Genomic DNA, 18,006 nt, shown 5'->3' with positions numbered 1-18,006 from the left:
TCCTTCCTTTCCTTCCTCCCTCCCTCCCTCCCTCTCTCCCTTCCTCTCTCTTCCACTCTCTCTCCCCCTCTCTCAATTGTTTTTTTTTTTAAGATTTATTTTTATTTTATATGTATGACTGCTTTATCTGCATGTGTGAGTGCAGTGCCAACAGATGCCAGAAGAGGGCGTCAGGCCCCCGGAACAGGAGTTACAGACAGTTGTTAAGTTGCCATGTGGATGCTAGGAACAGAACCCAGGTTCTCTGCAAAAGCAGACAATGCTCTTAACCACTGAGCCATCTCTCCATCCTTCCTTTCTCATTTTAGTTATCTCCCTCCAACAGGTGAACTCACAGACCCTTTTCCACGTGTAGAAATCTTGTTATACCAATCCAGGTGATGGACCTGTAAGAGGTACCTAGGTTTCCTGTCCGGCTTTTCCTCCTATCCTAGTTCTGGGGTTCTTGTCACTGTACCTGACAAAAGGCCGCTTCAATCTTGGGTTAAGGTGGTATAGTTTTGAGTGGTGAGTCCATGTTTGCCCATAGTCTCTGAGCTGTGTCTTCTATGCAGACAGACTCACAAGTGGGTGTGCCAACCATCTCCATGGAGAAGGGCAGAGGTGACAGGAGAAACCACCAAGAGATATGCTGATGAACCACAGGATGCTCAGGGTTGGCAGGGAAAGAAGGATAAAAGAAAAACCTTGTCGTGGGCACTAGATCAGGGGAGAGGGGGCTGCGGAATGGGGAGGCTAAGAATAACATCTGTGCCAACTGTTTATTTTGGTGATTGTCTGAAACTCGCAGGCAACATGGCTGAGCACAGCTGTCATGGAAACACAATTCCATCGCAGATGACAAGGTGGCATAAAGACAATGTAGGTGCTAAGAAGGTACAGCAAACAAAACTACCTGTCAGGCAGCAAGAGAGAGGAAGAAAATCTCCCCTCACACACTTTCGCGTAATTAAATGTCAGATGTACACAATGCAGTAAAATAATTAGCATGGCATAATTACAGTTCTGATGGAGTCCTGTGTATATGCCAAAACAAATTGCCGTACTGGAGCACAAGCTGTTAAAACAAATTGAGTTACTTAATTTTTACATGTAGCAGCCTGTTTTATCATTTCCTAAGATGCAAATGTTTCATTAATAATGCAGCCGTTCTAAATGCGCACAGCTCTGGGCCACCACACGGGCAGATCGCCTCCCTTAGAAACTGCACACCAGGTCCAGCTGGTTTGTGGATGAGCATCCTGCCACATGGAGCCCTGCCTAGCCCTCCCCCATGTGGTCTCCAAAGCCAACAGACATTTTATTTAATATTTTTAACGTTTTTTTTTTAAAAATAAGATTAACATTAGCAATAAAGATCATTTCACATTTTATCTCATTTATGGGCCGTTTCTCTCTTTTATCATAGTTTTAAAAGAGCCTTTATTACTCTTTTCTAAGAATTGCCACATAAAAGTTACATGTATTTATAGTATACTGAGAGATGTTCAATACATGTGTTTATTGTGCAATGTTGAATTCTGGGTAACGTACCTTTACAAATATCTATCAGTTCTTTCTTGTAACTGTGTGAAATGTACAAAAAGTTATTGCTATCTGTAGTTACCATGCAAAATCGCACGCGATCTCTTTGCTCTGATGTAACTTAGTAGCCTCTGACCAACCCCTCCAGTACCACTGATGACCCCCCATTCCTCCTTCACCTCAATGACTAATGAGATCAAGTTGCAGAGGTTCCACAGGAGCGAGACCGTGGGATACTTGTCTCTCATTGGTGGACAGCACAATCTAGAGCTACCCATTGGTTCATGTGCCATATCCCCGTTTCTGTGACAAAACGCCCTGAGGAAAGCAACTTGGTGGAGGAAGGGTTTATTTGGCTCACAGATCCAAGTGACAGTTCCAAGTGACAGTCCATCATGCAGGAAAGCCAAGGGGGCAAGAACTTCAACCAGTTAGCTAGTCACATCCCATCAATGATCAAGGAAGCAGCAAAGAACGAACGTTCATTACAAGTTCCACTTCTCCATGCTAAGACATCTCAGGACCCCTCGCCTAGGAATGCTACAGCCCACCATGAGAAGTGCCTTTCTGTATAACTAATGTAATTAAGAGAACCTCCCTCAGACATGCCAACCTAGTGTAGACGTCCCTCATGGAGACTCTTCTCTGGCGATTCTAGACGGTGACATTGACAGTAAACACTGACTGTAACACTTGCCTTCTCAGTGGCTGCTCACTGAACGTCCACACAACCTAGAAGGAGTGGGTACCACAGTGTCTCTCTCCGCAACCACACACACTGCAGGCTTTCTGTGTTCAGTTCAGTCTTTGAGTGACCTAAGACTTTAATGCACACTGCTCTCCAATCTCAAGTACACACCTCCTACTCCTACAAAGCCTTCTCTTCCACCCCTCTAGAGTGCCCTCATTCTCTCTATAGGGTGCGACTGAAATCCCCAGGGATACTTTCTCCCCATGACCTATAAGAAGTGTCCCCACCCATCTGATTCTCTCTATACTAGAGCTCATGGCTTATTCCTTGGATTTGGTACAATTGTGTGTTTAAGTTTGCTTAAGGTCTGTTGTGCCCACAATCTCTAACCCTCTTGAGGAAGGGACCACTTCTTGTTTCGACCACTGCTGTATATGCAGTTAAGGCCATTCCTGGAATGTAGTAGGTGACCACCACACTCACACTCTTGCTTTGTGATGGCAGCAAGCTTGTGTCCCTCACCATGTGTCAATTTTCTCCTCTACAAATAAGGGTGGACTGGGTGATATCTCCTTAACCTGTGGACTATCCCTTCTTAGATCCATGAGAATAGCTCAACAACTGTCAACACTAATAATAATTCCACGACATGAAATGCCAAAGAAATTACTAGATGCATAAAAATAATAATTACTCGCCTATCACAGGTACTGAGGGTAAGTATTATTTCATGATACTCTCTGTGAGGGTGTGTGTGTGTGTGTGTGTGTGTGTGTGTGTGCTTCCTTGTTTCCTGGTCATGATACAACACTTTTCACATCATGAGATGCTGAAAAGCTTTAAAATTATGGAAATTGATGTGGGGGAAATGGATCAGTGGTAAGAATGTTGTTTTACTACAATAAGTATCTTAGTTCGGATCTCTAGCACTAATGCAAAACCCTGGTGTGCATGTGATGTCCTACACCTACACCTACACCTACACCTACACACACACACACACACACACACACACACACACACACACACTCACACATATTCACACACATGCACACATGCACATACAGCTGGAAAGTGATTCTAATGAAAGACAATCTCTAAGATCTGTGCTTGGTCCCAGCCTTGGCATTCTATGCCCCCCCCTTCCTTTCCTCTCACAACCAGGGCAATGAGAGGCAGGTCTAAGTCCAACAGGCTTATTCTCCACTGGAGCTGAGGAAGAGACTTTCAGGCAACAGCCTTGGGCCATGAAAGAGGCTTGTCACCCTCAGTCCTGCCTTTGGGATAGCCTAGGTGGGGAAAGACAAACTCCTCTTTCTCAGCACTGATCACCCTAGGCAGTCTCCTGAAACCCTCACTTAGGGGTGGTGAAAACGAGAAGGGAGACCCAGAAAGAAGTTGACTCTTAACCTCCTGATCAAATGGGGCTTAGGGATGAAGACAGCACCAAAGTCAAAATCCAATCTGTCTAGAACACCTCCCCTCCTCTCCGAAAACAGGCCTCATAGCAGGCTACCTAAACTGGGAAGGTAGCCTGGAACCTTGGAGGGTGACCTCACTGGTGGCCTAGGATCTCTTACACGAAGGAGCATGGGCTGTTGGCTTCTGTGGTCTAGTTTTACTCCAGCCAAAAGGAGCAGGTGTTTCCCAAGGTACTCTTTCAACCCTACACCCAGCCCTGGTCACCCCCTTACACAGGCCCAATGCCACCAAGGCATTTGACTAGAGCAGAGCTGGCTAGAGTTTCAGTATAAACAGCCCAGTGACCTTGGATGTTGGCTTGGCTATCCTCAGGCTTGGAATAGCAGGTAACAATAGTCTACTTGGCAGTCAGACTAGAGCACTCGGCACCAATGCTACGGGGTGAGCGGCTAACTTGACCCTCTAACTTGAAACCATGGTAACCATGGCTTGGCCTTCCTTTCAGTTCCTAAAAAGCCAATCTTGGGGGTGTAGGACAGGATTCAGCTTTCCCATTAGGAAAAACATGCCAATTATTCTGCCTAGAAAGAGGTGCTGTGTGTTTAAATACACACACACACACACACACACACACACACACACACACACACACACGCATACATATGTGTATATATGTATATGTGAATACATGGGGGTATGTACATCTAAAAGTAAGAGTTGTGCCATTAAAGCTCAAGACTCAGTCCTGGTACCTGGCACCGTCTTTTGCACTGAGCAGAAAGTCTCACCCCTGGGCAGGACTCCGCAGGGGCTTCCTGGCCAGGCCTGGCTTCAGAAGCATGGCGGCCTGTCTCACCTTGCCCAGCCTATGGCTGCAGCAGGAACTTGAAAAGACATTTTCTCATTGGATCAGCACTGACTTACATCTTACATCCTCTCCTCTCTCTTAATCGTTCTGCACCCCTCCCCCTCCCCTCACACCCTCCCACTCACAGGCACACATAGCAAAACAGCTTGCTTCAAAGCGGGAGGCAGGAGAAGGGTATCTATTTCTGGCAAGCTCCCCGAGGAGGCCTCAGGGGGCTGGTAACTTACTCGCCTCCTCGGATCAGCCATCCGAACAAGCCTTGCCTCTCCTCTCCGTGCCCACCCTGGATCTCAGACCACCCTGCCTGCTCAGCGGCTACAGGATGCTCTCCTGCCTGGGCTTTCCCTGGCTCGGTCCCCCTTATCCACATCCCCTAAGCAGTCAGTAGCTGTAGGGAAAGCAGCTTCTAGAACAGAGAGGGTCACAGCTCTGCGTCCCTTGAGCTGCCTTTCCAGGTCACACTGGCTGGTGCCACACTGACTCCCCTTTGTTCCCACCCACCAGCTGCACTCCTTTGTCCATACTAAGGAGCCTCCAAAGATTCAGGAATTCCAGTGTCAGAACTAAGAGGGCTCTTAACATGACAGGATAGTCACACAATAACAACCCTAAATCCAAGCAGAGGAGGACAAGGACAGTCTTTGAGGATGGATGCCTAGGTGTGATCCCCCATCCCAGGTACCCGTGAGCCAATGATGTAAACATCCCAGGCCTCAGTTTTCTCATCTGAAAATGGGCTCTGCACTGTGACATCAGTAGTAGATGCAATGAGCTCCTCTTTACAAGGACAGTAAATGTATCCCCTACCTCCTATGAGGTCTAGCTACTGAAGCACAACCAAAAATACACAGAAAGTCAGGCCCCGAGCACCTCCCAGGAGGTGAGATTACAGGCCTACAGGGGATGACTGAGCGATACAAAAAGCCAAGCCCGATTATGTGAAGTGAGGCCAGGTCTTGGGTGGTTCACACTGCAGCCCAGGGAATGCAGCATCAGCAACAGCATTGCCTGGCTTCCCTCCATCTCTCCCACACGCATGGGGCTTCTCTCTCTAAGCTCTACACTCCATTGTATCACCTGTACCAGAATCCTTGTGTTGAATTCTGTCTAGGGTGGGTGAGAAGTGCTGTGCCAATTAAACAAGACAGCACACACACACACACACACACACACACACACACACACACACACACTGTTTGAATTAGCTCAGCACACTGAGTTCCCACAGAGTGGGGATGCTCTGTCCCCACCTCTGTGACTCAGCTTGCCCTACAGAACTGTGGGTCCTGGCCCCAGCTCCCATTCTTGCTTTCCATACACAACACACCCAGGAATGTTTTGGATTCTGGGTATCCGAGCTATTGCAGTATTTGACATGCATGCCAAGAAACTGCTTCAGAAGGAAATGGCACCAGCAATGATATTTTGCAGAACTTTGTTCTGCATCAGAAATAATGACTGATGGGCTTCTCAGTGACACACTCCTCGAAGCTGTCACAGTGGAGAGTTACTGTCTCCCGAGGACCCCAGCCTCTCTAGCACTTTCTGGAGACCTTTCCTAGGCCAGACTCCTTTTTTTTACCCCAATGACACTATAAACAGAATTTTCCTCCTCTAATTTTGTATCAACAAACTTCTCCCAAGACTGAACACAAGTCCTTTGTGTTTGGTTTCTTCCTGGGTGCTTGGTGTAGGTTGGTTCCATTAAAACCTTAAAGCATCGGGCAGTCTTTTTTCAGGGACCCTGTGCTAAGCTAATTAAAGAGAAATAGATGCCATAGGGAAAAAGCATCCGTGGTACACTTACAGTAGGCTAAAGGGCCCACGAGTCGCTGTTTGCTGGATGAGAAGGCTGATGGACAAGATGGAACATGTTTTGCTATTCTTTGTGCAGAAGATGCTTTGCAAATGATTTTGCACGTATGGTACTCTCTCTTCCTTTCAGCTATTCTGTTCTTAAGATCCTCAGGTCTCAGAAGGATTCTGAGACCCTGGGAGGTAAGTGAGCTTGTCCAATACACACGGCTAGCTGGGGAGAACTGGCTCCACATTGACTGCTACTAAACTGACTCTATCAAGCACTAGCCAGACCCCTGTGGCTTCCAGTCAAGTCAAATGTGGATGGAAGAATTAGAGTAAAGTGGGAGTGAGGGAGCCACACCAGGAAGAAGTTAGTGATGGAGACAACGTTGAGATAGTGACAAGTTCACGTAGTGCCAAACTACAAGGCTGAGGCTCTTCTGGGAAAAGCCAGAGAACCTTTTCTATGCCTCTTGTCAGCAGCTATCCCTCTGTCCGTGCCTTGCTCAAATGAAGAATGCATTGGGAGAAGCCAATCTATCTGCCAGTGTCCCAGGGACCTGCTCCGTGCCAGATACCCTCATGAGCAAATATTGATATATTAACCGCAGCTCAAACACTCTAAGAGCAGCAAACACACTCAGCACGGAGCGGGTTGGCTGGCCTGTGGCCACCTCCCTGCAGCCCAGAGCCAGAAATGGGCTGTTCTTCCCAGTGGAGGAATCTCTGCAGGGCCTTTGAACTGAAGCTAGCTAGAGGACACGAGTCCAGGGGATACTAAAAAGAATTCTTGATGATGGGCAAGTGGCACAGGAGGCTGGAGATAGAACCAAGGTCTGTCCATAAAGAGCTCTGGGGATCGTCATCACTATCCTCGTGCAAGCTGCAGAGCTGTGAAATTAGGCCTGGAGGAAGAGCCTGGGGAATGAGAGGCTCTAGGGCCATGATTGTGATGCTGACAAGTCTAATGGATCCAAGTCTGACCCTGCTCTTGTTGATATTTACAGAGTAACAAAAGCCAGAAACTGCTTCATCTCTTTCTCTCTTCATGTTACTCCCTCTGCCCCTCAAGAAGAGAATGGAACTAAGTTTTGTTTAAAAGTGTGACATTTAATTAATTATGTTAGAAGATGGCAGGGCTGGAAGAGACTCAAGACTGTTTAACCCAAACTTTTAATTTAATGGCGAGGAGATACTCCCAGGAAGGTTAGCTAATCTGCCAAGATCCTGTGTAATAAATGACACTGGCACCTTCCAGCTGTGGTCATTCTGTCTGCTGAAATCTTGAGTGGGTACAAAGGGTGCTAGGCGGGTATAAAGATGAAGGAAGAGAGGCTGGCAGGTAGGGTGCACACTTGTGGGCTGTGGCATGTTGATGGTGTAGTATGAAGAAGATCACATGCCCAGCTAGTATGCAGTAAGGATGATAAGATGTCCGACAGGCAGGGACTGTAGTAGAATCCTAGGACTGAACGGAAGGTACTGCTTGTAGCGCCATGAGCAAGCATGATTCTGAGGCATTGTCTGGACTCCGCAGTCAAGTGTTCTGCAATTGATTCATGATGTAACCCACAGGCATAATGGGAGGACTACCCACAAATACACCAATTACCTTGAAGTCCTCTTTGGATGTTAACGGCTAATGCTGCAGATGCTCCTGGACTCTGGGGCCTTTTTTTCACAAGTAAACATGGTAGATTCTTCCCAGGAGAAAACAGGCTATTTTATGATGGTGTGCAGACCGAAAGGAGTCCACTGGATGCAGGAAGAAAGCAGGGGGCCGAGGGGTGGGGCATGCAGGAAGCAGTGCTGGTAGCTCTTGGCATCTTGCTGCCTTTGCTATCACTACAAGACTCCTCTGCAAGGTTGCTGCAGGAGGACACCACAGACCTGTCCTATCCCCAGGGGATAGTCACTCAGAGGCCACAGAAGCATGTGACAAGTCTTAGATAAGGCATGCAGCTTTCTGCCATCATGGAGACTTCGAAATCCCAGGAGCAACATTTCCGACCACCACCTGAGACTTCATGGACCACAAAGGGAGGAGTGGGGTGACAGCAGCTAGGAGCAAGACAGTGTGAGGCTTTCTTCCTCACACTGAGAGGATGGCTCAACATCGCTTCTGGGAGGAAAGAGGGTTTGGAGAGTTGGTATTGGGTGAAGGAAACTCATAGACAGCAGGAATTAGGTGCTCCAGCAGCGTCTCTAGTCATGGCCCAACGGATTCGCTGATGTTAATATATTTATTTTCTCTTGTCTGTCTGTCTGTCTGTCTGTCTGTCTGTCTGTCTGTCTGTCTCTGTCTCTCTCTCTGCATGTCAACAGTAACCCTCTGCTTCTGAATCAAGAACAAACCCCTTTGGCTTTAGCCCTCCTCAGCAGCAGGACAGGACCCCCTACCCGTCTCCTGTGTGATTCCCATGCTCTGGGCAAACCTGTCCCCGTATAGAATCTGAAAACAGCCCTTCTACCGCTCTTGATCAGACTCTATTGTTTCCTGCTCTTACCTTCCTTCTTGGTCAGAATTTGTCCCATCCTTCGTGGCCACTGCTCCAACAAGCCTCCCCTGCGGCTTGGAGACTGGCTCACTCTCTCCCTGTAGCAGCTTTAGGTCTAACACAGTCACATTCCCCTCCTCCGAATTATGGAACTGAACACGGATGACGGCCTGCCTGCTACCCTGACTTATTCCAGCCTCCACTTAGACCCTCATTGGAAATGGTTCAGCCCCAGCATCAAGGACCTTGAAAAGACACTTTTCCGAATGAATTCAGGTCATGAGTGTGCATTATTCTGCCATGGGTTCCCATCCGTTGCATATTCGCTGTGAATACAAACTAAACCATAACCGGTTACTTAATTTAAACCCGGCGTGGAGCCTTCTCTTTTAATAAAGCAGAATCCGTTAAGGATTATAAACAAACAGTGTTTTATGAACTAAGTCTGCAGTGCACTAGTCACTCAAGGGCAAAAACTGGGCTCTGGGCAGCGGAGCCAGCTATAAATAAAGATAAGGCCCTGCCAGGCAGGGGCCTAGGCAGAGTAATTGCTGCCTCTATAATCAGTCGCTCCCCTCCTCCTGCAGGGCCACAAATCACGGTGGTGTTGGGTCACTGCCCACCGGATTCAGCCCCGAGACAGAGAGATAGGAAAGCGGTTCATTAGCGCCAAGACTGAGTGTCTAGGCTCCAGAGGAAAGTGAGGTATGTATCCACCCTTCAGTGTGCACACACCTCGCATGGCTGCTGGGGGGTCAACAGCATGAAGCCTTAAGGAGGGAGTTCTTCCAGTGTCCACATCTGTCCCCACCCATCCCCCACGGGGCAGCTACCTTTGCTCTCCTAACGCTCACACTTCCTGTCCTGCTACCCGGGCTGCCTGGCATTCCAGCTCAGACCTGGGGCACATCAGTTGGCTCTGGCAATGGAAGCCTGGTCTAAGCAGAATCAATGGGAGTTCCCAGTGAGGGCGTTCACGCTGCAGCTGGACGCCCTGCGGCTTCCTAAGTTGGTTGGGGATGAAGAACTCATCTTGCAAGCTGCCTGAGGACACCTCTCTCATTTTGACACGAAGCCCATCTGGCCCAGGGAAGAAACTGAAGAGATAGAAACGTTATAAAGAGGAGAAGAGCACAGGCCTAGTCCTGCAGTCCTCATTCCTCTGTGAGCCGCTTATCTGCCCGCCTCTTTGCTTTGGGGTCTTCCATAATAGCATGGCATCATCAACCACAACACCAGTTCCCAAGCTCCAATGGAGTATCAGCATGCTGTTGTGCCACACCCAGCACCAATAATGTGAGAGTCCAGTGTTTTGTTACGGAGGATATACAGTCTGCATTAGTATATCCCCGGGCCTTACAGAGGTTAAGAACCTCTGTCAAGGTTATGTGGATAGCAACTTGTATAGCTACAGTGTAAACTCAGTCTGACACTGTGGCCCATGCTCAGACCCACACAAGATTACTATAGTATGATCTTCATCTCTGTCTATATCAGCAGTTAGATGTGTGAGCATACATGCGTGTATGTGTGTGAGAGAGCTAGTTTACAACAGGGAGGCTGAAGTAGAACATGGTTAAAAGAAATAATAATAATAAAGGGGACAGAAGACAAAAGGCTCAGAAGAAAAGGCCCTACCATATCAAACTGTCCAGATCAGTGTCATTAAGTGCCAGGCTTGGATGCTCATTCCCGGAGAAAGCCAAGTGTGTGGCAGGAATTCAGTGACCCTCACATGAGGATCATACACATGCGCATGTGCATCTCACCTTCACCGGCTTTCCGTGGTGTGGAACACGCAAGGGATTTCCATCTTGATTCTAGGGCTCAAAGCAGTGAGTCCCACTGCACTGTGGGCTTGCCTCTCCATCTCATAACTTTCCTGCCTGCAGCGCCCTCACCTCCATTTTCTATAGCTTGGCAATGTTGCTTGCCAGGGACACAGAGCCTGTGCACATGTGGTTCCCCGGGACCAGAATGCCCCCTCATCTCCACAGGGGCCCGACAGCAGAGCTCTACTCCTCCCCTCAGTTTGGAGGCCCAGTCTAGGGCATCTTCTTTGACCTTTCTGGTGGCCCTGATTTCTGCTCTCACAGCTCTGCGCTGTTCCTTCCTGGGAAGTTGCACATTTTGCTGTTTCCCACAACTGGCTAAGGCGCCTGTGTCTTTAGCATCCAGTTCTCTTGACTACAGACGCCTAAAGGCACAAGCCATGCTCCTTCACTCAAATTTCACCTCAAGAGGAATTTAACACCAAGCCGGGGACACTTTCAGTTAATAATCAGTGAATGCCAGGCGAAGGAATGTGTACCTAGAATGACAGCGGAATACAGCGTGTCCCTAACAAGAGGGGTCTGGGGGAATGTGGGAGGATGGTCTCTTTGGAAGCCATATCCCAAAGACCTCTCAAGGCCCCGGGCCTCTGGGCTCAATCTTGTCTTTCAGGATGGCTTCTATGGCAGAAAGATGGCACACTGGTTGGGATTCCCAAACAAAAACCCTGCTACCTGGGCTGAAAGAAATAGGCTCCATCCTACCACAGCAGAAGCTCGTGTGAATCTGAGAAGGAGAAAGCCACAGGGTAAGCTACCGCCTGCCTGGGATGCAGCCTCTTGGCTTCTTTAATCTTGCAGGGAAAGCACCTTTTACATTCAGCTCAGTTTTGCTTAACTGTGGGCCTCTTGTCCTCACCTTACAATTACCACCTTTTAAAACCAAGTCACAAAATTAATTGCCCCTTAATGAAGCAGGGTGGCAATTAAGGGCAGTGAGCCTTGTGAAGAAGGAGAAACATGTTTGTCGGAGGCGAACCGTCAGGAGTCAGGCTTTGGAGGCATCGTTTTGGTTGTAATTATTTTCCAAGGCTGCGTGACACCTTCTTAGACCTGGCCAAAGCTGCCGGGCTTCGCAGAAAGTCATTGTTCCCTCAGAGTTAATTAGAGTCCAATTTGGAGCTTCCCGTCTCCCGGACTGGAGAGGAAGTACAGTTTATTACTGTTCTGTGCCCACCAGGTCCACTGAGGACAAGGGCACAACAGACTCTCACCTGGCCAATTCTAGTCTGTGCAGCACAGATGTGCCCATAGGGGACGGATGTACAGAGGCTGACGAAGTCTAAAGCTGCAGGCAAGACCCTAAGACCCCAGCTTAATGAGGCTCCCTGCCTTAAAGAAAGCCCACCCATGTGACTAGGCTTCTAGCAAGGTAACTCCAATTGCATCCTTAGTGTCTGGCCCCATCCATGGGGTACCTTGGGTACCTTTAGCAGAGCTAAAGGCCTTAGATGACCAAGGAGCAGAGGACAATACAATATGGAGATGAAGTATCTTGTTCTTAGGTTACCAGCCCCTCTCAGCTTTGGCGTTCTGGAATAATGTCCCTTCCTTACAGAAAATACAACGAGAACAATAGATTGTACTTAGTGAATTATCCTAGCAAGGGATGAAGCTTTCCATTTTAGAGCACAGAAGAAACGGGGGCATAGAGAGGTAGCATTATTTCTCTACAGACACACAGCTAGCAACAGAACCAGAACACAAGTCCAGGCAGTCTGCAGAGCATTTGCTCTTGATCATAAATAGATTCCTTCTCCAGCATCTACGGATGCTGCCAAATAACAATGACACACTGCTTGGACCAGAATCCTGCTGACTAGTGTCACTGTCTCTCTTTGGAAGGGGGTGCTTTACCACCCCGAGGGAGCCCACCTGCTCTTAGGAGCTACGGGGCTATGACACCTCAGCTTCCCTGATTTCATTTGTTCGCAGCAGCTTGAAGTTCAAAGCCATCTACTATCCGATGACCATAGCAGTCACCCCTGCCTCCTAAAATACTCTTCTCGGCTGCCTACCTGCTCAGATCATCCTCTGGCTCCTGGCCTGCACTGAGATTGTCCAACTCAGCTCCTAAGGCAGCTAGTTCTGTTTTCCCTGCACTCTGGTCTAGAGTCCTGAGCTTTTCCAAGCTTTCTTTGTTACAAGGATTCACCAAGCTGCCATTAACACATATATTTTTTAATCCACAGCACGTGTGTGTGTGTGTGTGTGTGTGTGTATGTGTGTGTGTGTGTGCAAGTTGAGGTCAGAGGTCAACCACAGATGCTGTGCCTCATGGCTGTCTACTTTGTTTTTTGATAAGGTTTCTCACTTCGATCTAGGGTTCATCACTGCCTGGCCTATGAACCCCCTAAGTTCTCCTATCTTCATCTCACCAGTAATGGAATTATAAGCACGCACAACCACACCCCACTTTCAAGCATGAGGACCAATGTGTAATCCCAGAAACATGTCTTTTCCCATTTTTATTATTTTAATTGAGACAAGGTTCCTCCGTGCAATAGCTCTGGCTGTCCTGGAACTCACTTTGTAGACCAGGGTGTGCTGGAACTCACAGAGATCCACCTGCCTCTGCCTCCTGAGTGCTGGGATTAAAGACATGGACTATTATCATGCCCTGTTTTTTTTTTTTTAAATGACCTTTCCATATTGCAGAATCTTAGCATTGTCATTTACTAGCTGGTGACCTTGGATGAGTGGGTTAGCTTCCTTAGTCTTCTGGTCTGTAAAGTGGATATGACCGTCTTTTCTTTGGAGAGCCACTTCCAGCCAACATAGAAGACTACTGGACTCAGTGCCTGACTTAGAGGACTTGTTCCACAAAAGCCCACCACTGGCATCATCACCCGCTGCAGTCAAGCGTCTGGAGAAGACAGCTCTGCCATGTCTTTACGAGCTTCATCTCGAATGGCCTGGCTCAGGGCCATTATTAAAGGCAAAATATACCTGTGACCAGAAAGGTAGACCTCTCACCAGACATGTGGCAAGCCCTGGGCATGAAAGGCTGGTTGAGGATTTGGTGTGTAACAGGCTTGTGACAAGCAAACACTTATTACCTAAGTAGACATTTGATAACAGTTTGTACAGTGTGTGGTGTTAGCACAGCCAGGCAGTTCATCCAGTCCATGACTAACACCGACTTCAAACATCGTTGAAGTACCTGGCCTCTTCACTTCTCTCTAAGGTAGCTTTAGTAACACTAGGCTGAGGGCTGATACCCTCCTGCTATTAGAAAGAGGGGGTCTTGAATAACCTGCCCTAGGTGTTCACTGTCCCTGGTCCTTGGGTTTCTTAAGAGCTGGAGTCTCCCTCCTTTATCACACCAGACACCTAATGTCGTGAAAGTAAAGGAGAATGTCTTTCTCTTTCCTTTTCTGTCTTCTGCAGGGATGCCACTTCTAAAGCTTAAAGGAAGTCCCCCGTGCTTCTTGGAGAAAGAGTTCCCATAAATATACCCCTGTTTAGTTCAGCAGGTCAAGGGAGTGTGCCGCAGCTTGAGAAAGCACCCTGCTCCAGCTGCACTCCCCTTCCACAGAGCTCCAAGTAGGGAGGATTCAAGGCTCTCTGGGATGCTATTGTTCACGTTCAGGGTCAGAACTGTTCAGGCCTGTTTTGTTGCTGAAAAACCCTAGTGGATTCTAGAAAAACAGAGCCAGCTCCTGGAGCGGCGCTCAAGTCGTATTTAACCAATTTAACTTTGCAAACTGCTCCAACCACACAGCACATGCTCAGGCCGCTGCCCCGCGTCTCTCTTTAAAAGGCCGGAGAGGAAATAAAAATGAATGATGACAAACTGTCCACATGGGTAGAAAAACAGAATAGCCCGAACGCTCCAGGGCAGGAACTGACACAATTTAATTAACTATTTGGAATAAACACACTTGGCCCTGCAAGTGAGGCCCTTTGTTTGCTCTCACAAAATAATGCACTTAATAAGCCCGAGATGAGACTTTCTGGAGATTAATTAAATGCAAGACCTTGGTTTGAAATGTTAGGAGTGGCCGAGAAGGTGAAGCATTTGCCTTGCACATTGTTCGGGAGACGTTGTCATCTCACATACAGAGTCCCCGACCTTGGTTAAGTGTGGTATGAAAATCGTTCCTAATTGTGATTTGGCACTGATGCTCTCTATAAAATGTGTATTTGTGAAATAGCCTAATGAATGTTTAACAAGGAGTCGCAGTGGATAAAATTTAAAGAGTGGCAGCAGTAGAGCTGACGTATTTAATTATAACCTGGAAGTTGGAAGCTGTTCTCTAAGAAGTAATGGCGTGTGTGACTGGCAATTTCATGTAAAAAAAAAAAATCAAAATAATCACAACATGTGCTATTTGTTGAAAAGCCATTATATCCGGGCCTGATGCTCAGTACACGTCAAACCCTCACAGAAGTCCTGCAAAGGAGCAGCCCCAGTCTCCTCCCACAGTGGAGGAAACCGAGTCGGAGAGGTAAATTGTCTGAAGTGACGGAGGTGGCCTGGAAGGCAGACCTTTCTCACTGTAAAGTTCATGACTCCCAGCTACCTATCACAGAAGAAACACAGCTGGGGCGGTTCTAATCACATGCTAGTTGCATGATAAATTAAGAGGAAATGATACCAGCAAATTTTATTTGATTGCTTATAGAAAGGCATTCTGTAGGCAGTGATTGTTTGGGGAGCAAAACAATTGCACGTGCTCTTGTTAGACGAAAGCACCCAGACTGACCTTAAATGCAAGAACACACCATGGAATTTCGTCTTCCTGAGCTAAGTCTCTGTGATTAATTCCGGCTTCCAAATTCTGTCCCTGTCATCTGCCTGATCCAAGCTGCACTCAGGTTTTTGTCCTCTGAGGGTCCTGCAATTATTGGTCACCAAAAGACACAGACCCCAGAGACCCCCAGGCACTCTCTAGTGGCTATCTAGGAAATGAGGTGCTGAAAGGGGCAACTGAGTACCTCGTGTTGTGGGTGGCTCTCATGGTCGTGCCAGAGGGACAAGGTCTGATGCCAGAGTCAGGAGCGATCAAGAGCCCAGATTATGGAAATCAGCTTTTCAAATCTGCTTATATGAGAGTGTCATGACTAGGGCAGTCTTGGGGAAATAAATGTCCTTAACAATCAAATTCCAGCTCACTCTTCCCTGCAGAGCCAGGACTGACCAAAGTTAGGCAGCCCTGACTCACCGAGAATCTAAGTTGTGGGCGTGAAGGATGCGGCGCAGCACCAACTAGCTACAGCCCGCAGGACGACCCCACTTTGGTTGGTGCCTTGACTTAAAACATCAGAGGCTGTGTGTTAAGTGCTGTAACCATGCACTGAGTTTCATCCCAGTTTATCCCTGTTTTGCAGATGAAGAAGCTCTAAGTGATAACGTCGCTTGCCCCAGGTTACTGAGTCAGCTCAATGGCAAATTAAACTCTTTGTTGTGCAACATCTGCCCATGTGGAACTATGTACAGATGTTCATCGACGTGGGATATGAGAGTCACAAACGCACAAATTGTTGCTTTTGACTTCAGGAAGATCTCTGCAAATTAGCCAGTTTTTTTTTTCTCCTTCTGACTTTCACACCACTCCCTCCCATATCCAGAACCTCAAAGTTAATTACTATTCCAGACACTCTGCAGCAGAGATAAACATCAGAGCCCCCTCCTTGCGAGCCTGCCATTATGATCTGGTCCAGGCTTGGCCCACAAATAGCTAATGAGGTTAAATATAAAATAAGATAAGGGTAAGGCTGAGAGGCTGTGCAGGTTCTCAGAGACAAGCAGATGACACTTGGGTCTAAACAGAGTTCTAAATAAGGAAAAGAAAATGGCCTCAGCCTCAAAAGGGAGACAAGGAACAGTTCCCCCATCCAGCTGCATGTGTCTTCCCCACCCCACTGCCTCACAGAGGGATGTCTGGACCTGGAATGCAATAGCAGCATCCTTCCCTTTTGTGGGACCATGGAGTTCAGAAAGGAAAGGGCTGACTTAGCAGTCAGGCAGCCTGGCCTGTTCTGGGTCATTATTAAAGCTCCATGACCTTGAAGAAAAGCTCCTATCTCCAGCCTCAGTTCCATTACCATCTACCAACAGTGAAGAGCATCTAGCACTGGCTCAGTGATATAAAGGACTACTTTGCATGTACCTTTGGGAACCAGAGAATCAAACGCATGCTCCTGGTGCTGGAAACATCAACTGTAATGAACTCCTCAGCAATCTAGAGAGAACAGAGCTCAACCTTTTTGTGTCCCCCCCCCCCCCAGGAGAGATTCCTAAGCTCTCTGCAGCTGGACATCTGGATCAGAGTGATCCAGAGCAGGAAAACCCCCTTCCACAACACGAAACTCTGAGCTTGGAAGCCAGGTGGCAGGTCAGGAGTAGAGTGGGGAGCGAGGGAGAGGCTAAGTATGAAGGACGCTAGGGTCAACGCTTACACAGAAGCAGCAATCACTCTTCGACTTCCACTAAGCAAGGCTCCACTCCTGGCTTTCTTGCTGTACAGTCATTAACCGCATCATTTGCAGGCCATCACAGCCTGGGGTGTGCTGCCCTCCAGTTTGTGTGGTTCCCTTTTTGCCTTTCTCTGGGAGCAAGCCCCAGCTCTCTCTTCTGAGCCATCCCTGGGCTGCGGAGCACTGTGAGGACAGGGTTCTGATGGCCTAGCTCCCTAAGGGCACTATCACAGGGAGCTGCTTTCATAACCAGCCTATGGTAACAGCTCTGACGGAAGGAAAATGGATACAGGGACAACCCTCTTGGCAGGGGCCCAGAGGATCTGTGAGAGGTCAGAGACTAAGACCTGAGCACCTTGTCAGCGCTGGCTGCCCATTCACGTGGCGTCCGTGTCGCTTTCTTGGGAACTTTATTCAGTCAGATGTCAGGGTCATTCGCCACTCACATCCCAGGGTCGTGAGAAGAGCAAGACAGTGTTCAGGTACAGTCCTGGGGCTCTTCTGCCAGGTACCACAGTGTGAGCAGTTCTCGGGAGAGAGCTGGTGGGGCAAAGTGGTTAATGGAATACTCTGTAGGCACCTAGCTGTGAACTCACATCATGCTCCTGCCTAGTGACCTTGTTTCATCCTTCTATGACTCAGTTTCCTCATCATAGAATCTGAGAGCAGACACTCTGAGAAGTTTTGCTTTTGCTTTTGCTTTTGAGACAGGATCATAGGCCCCAGCCCTAGCTAGCTTGGTATGCTCCATTTAGGTTAGGCTGCCTCAGATTCATGTCAATCTTCCTGCCTCAGCCTTCTAAGGTCTGGGATTACATGCGTGTACCACTTCACTCAGCTCTCAGGGTGGTGTCTGAAGAGCAATGGAGAAAAAGCTGTGTGAAACTTAGGGGAAGATGGGATCCCAGTTCTCGCGGCGGCGGCCATTGTTTGTCGCTGACACAGGTC

The 18,006-nt window shown here is 48.1% G+C and overlaps 1 protein-coding gene across 1 annotated transcript in view; it reads right to left on the bottom strand.

Moving 5' to 3' along the window:
* Slit3 (slit guidance ligand 3) overlaps positions 1-18,006 on the bottom strand; it is a 587,052-nt gene that overhangs the window by 420,535 nt on the left and 148,511 nt on the right. The window lies entirely within an intron of this gene.

This window comes from Mus musculus, chromosome 11, assembly GCF_000001635.26.
Source record: "Mus musculus strain C57BL/6J chromosome 11, GRCm38.p6 C57BL/6J".
Lineage (NCBI taxonomy): Eukaryota > Metazoa > Chordata > Mammalia > Rodentia > Muridae > Mus > Mus musculus.
The sequence above is the reverse complement of the archived record's forward strand: the minus strand, read 5'-3'. Positions and strand labels throughout refer to the sequence as shown.